This window comes from Monopterus albus, unplaced genomic scaffold (assembly GCF_001952655.1).
Source record: "Monopterus albus unplaced genomic scaffold, M_albus_1.0 scaffold1.1, whole genome shotgun sequence".
In the NCBI taxonomy this organism is placed as follows: Eukaryota; Metazoa; Chordata; class Actinopteri; order Synbranchiformes; family Synbranchidae; genus Monopterus; species Monopterus albus.
The window spans coordinates 4,816,374-4,819,547 of NW_018127881.1; the positions used below are offsets into that span (position 1 = coordinate 4,816,374).

Sequence of the window (3,174 nt, forward strand, 5' to 3'; positions counted from 1 at the left end):
AGCATTCCCAAACATGCTCTCTCATTTACTGTATGTTTATTGAATCATCTGGTTTACTGCCTCTTGTCTTGACCTCTGTGTAGATACACTCACATAACCTGGACAAGCAATCCTCAATCCAAATGCACTGTAGTTTATTCTAAATACACGTTGCATGGTAGCTTGACAAATTTCGCTAAATCCTCTGCCTGTTACACTCTGTGCTCTGCTTGTGGTACTTACGAGAGAGTGGTGCCCTAACGGCACAACATTTGATCACATTGCAGCAGCATGCTCTGGTGTTTGATGTACTGGGTTTTTAATTACACATGTTGGCATGCAGACACTTACTTTGGTTGCAGATTTATTTATTAATAAGTAAATTATCAAAACCACATGATGTGTTTACTGTAATATAAAAGGGTCAGGGAGAAAGGAACATGACAGATTCACTCTTCTGAAAATCCCCGACACATTTTGCATGAATGTTTTGCATTTTTTAAGTCCTCCATCAGATTATATATTGACAAATTTGTTTAACAACAGCTCCACAATCTGACAAAGTGTTTTCTGTTAGTGTATCTGTTATATAGTTTGTTTACCTGAGAATGAGTTTACTTTGTAAAATGACTGTGTTAAGTATATTCCTTTATTTATAAGGGGATGTTGGAGAGGTGACAGGAAGCGAGGGGAGGTAGAGCTGAATCACACAGAACAAAGATCCTTGGCTAGAAATGAACAGATGATGATGTGTTTGCAGTAAATAAATGCAATGACTAGACCACATGGACACCTCCACATTTAAAGGATACTTATCATTATCATCTTTTTTGAACTCTAAAATATTGATATTCAGGCTGTAATACAGATCACCACATCTTGTGACTCATGTATTACATACCCTTGAGTCACAGTGATAATCTGTTAATGTGGGAAATTGAGACTTGCCGAACATTTTAACCCTGTGCTGTTATTTCATAACACTTACCCAAATTCTCCCAAATCCTCACAGACCTTTTTAACGATGTGTAAACAAAAATAAGCTGGCCCTGTCTAGGAAAATTATCATTTTAATTATTATCTCGGCTATGTCTATTTTTCCCATATAAAAAAAAAAGATGGCAACAAGAAATGATGTCACTCTGGCTTTGTGTGAAAGTGGCTTGACTTCATGAACAATTTCAATAATAATTTCACGTAATTTGTAATACATTCAATAAAATAATGGGTTTCAATAATATATTCGTGCTCAATTTTCACAAATAAAAAGCGAGAGAAACAACATTATTTCCTGTCACCATCTTTGCTTAACTGAAAAGAAACTGTGACCTGAGAAACTGCTAGCTAGAACAGCACTTGGAATGTTTGCTAGTGCTAGTGACTGTTTGGTAACAGTGAGCCTGAATTAACCTGAGTAGATGAAGGGTTGTGTTGGATGTTTGGGTGCGGGTAAAGAGGTGGGTGGTTCTGGAACGCCAGAACTCACTGTTGAGCCTTCTCAGTGTCATGGGCCTGACTCAATAAAACACCAGTCAGTGAGAAGGTGCCCACCTGGTGACCTTGTAGATTTTCCTTCACTCCTATACCCACATAGAACTTGTTATTAGTCTTCTTTTGTTAGACAGTCTTGGTAGAACGGTGTCAGTGGTTGGACAACTGATCGGACCCGGCTCTCAGAGACTGTTGCTATTACAAGCCAACTGGGCCAGCCACTGCTCAACCTGAGCCAATGAAATGCAGATGCTGTGTGTCAAGCCACATATCTGCTGTTTGCTTGGGTGAAGATAGGGTTCAGGGATGCTTGGCTTTAAGAGTAGGTTAGGGCTGATGTTGCTTATTGTGGGGCACTGAAGATTTATGACTGCATAGCCTGACAACCCTCTCTTTTGGGGCCAAATAATGGGTATGCATCGTTATTCTTTGCTGGTTGACAGATTTATATAATCTCATGTAGTATGTTGGTATAGTGCCCAATACTGGTCAACTTTTTGTCTTGATAATTGGGTTGGAAGATTCCATGTTGATCAAGATTTCTGGGCAATAATGTGATGAGGACTATGGGTCATTGGGCATTGTGATGTTCATTTTCATGCACAACTAATGTGGATGCTGGGCTTGATGCATCAAGGAGATAATTCATTAGCTTCACAAGTCAAATTACCCATGGATATTTACAGGGATGTTGAGGTTGCAAACAAGAGAAAAGGTCATATTAGTCAGGCCGACATTGTGAATGTTTAATATTGTGCCCTTTTGGATTGTGCCAGACTTGCTTCAGATGTCATCAATCTAACCGAAGTTGAACATCAGAATTTGTTTGTGGGATTCATTGTAAATAAGAGTAGACTTATAAGTAAAGGGCAGTACACTGTGGCTCATTTCTCTATTGCATTTCATGTTTGAAAACATTTAATCATGCCATATTGAAGAGTAACATAAAACCCATAGAAAAGGGTAATAACTCTTAGCCATGTCAGTGACTTGGTGCAAATGAAAACGAGATCACAGTCAACCTCAAAGCAGATTTCTCACGCTCTCCATATCATGTGTGAGCCCGGGCAAAGACAGAAACCCACCACCTTCTCATTCTGCAAAGGCAGGAGTCTCAGCATGCAAGTCATACTGTATCTAAAAACTGCCTCGGTCACAGCTGAAGATACAGTACTGCTTGGAAAGTTTCCTTGGATCCGCCCAGCAAAGCAAGAGATCAAGCAGTCACATGAGTCTGCAAGGCTCTATGCATGTGATGATTGCTCTGAGATGCAGCTTTGGAGGGATCATCAATTATAAACAGCTGTGCACCCATTCTCATAATTTTTACACGATTATCATTTTGTACTCAGTTCATGCTACCAGAATTGGGACGCGCATGGCTTCCATTCTCTTGGCCTTCAAGCCCACACATTTCCTTTACAGTCAAAAATTCTACATTATTATTTTTGTTAGTGTTCTGCTTTGTTTCTCGGATGTCCAAAGTAATGTGGCAATGAGGCAAATTATACATAACATCTCGCATGCATTTACATTGCATCGCTTCTGCATTAATATTGCATCAGGTTCTGCAGCCCCTTCTCTCTAATGCTGTAATGTGGAACAGAACATACTTATTGTAACACACAAATGAAGCAGTTTTTCTTAGCCATGTCTATTTTCTAAACAATTCCTCTGTGGGGCAGACCAGTAGAGCAGTTCTAA

At 39.5% G+C, this 3,174-nt stretch overlaps 1 protein-coding gene across 1 annotated transcript in view; it reads left to right on the forward strand.

The window, feature by feature from the left end:
- anks1ab (ankyrin repeat and sterile alpha motif domain containing 1Ab) overlaps window positions 1-3,174 on the forward strand; it is a 25,671-nt gene that overhangs the window by 1,095 nt on the left and 21,402 nt on the right.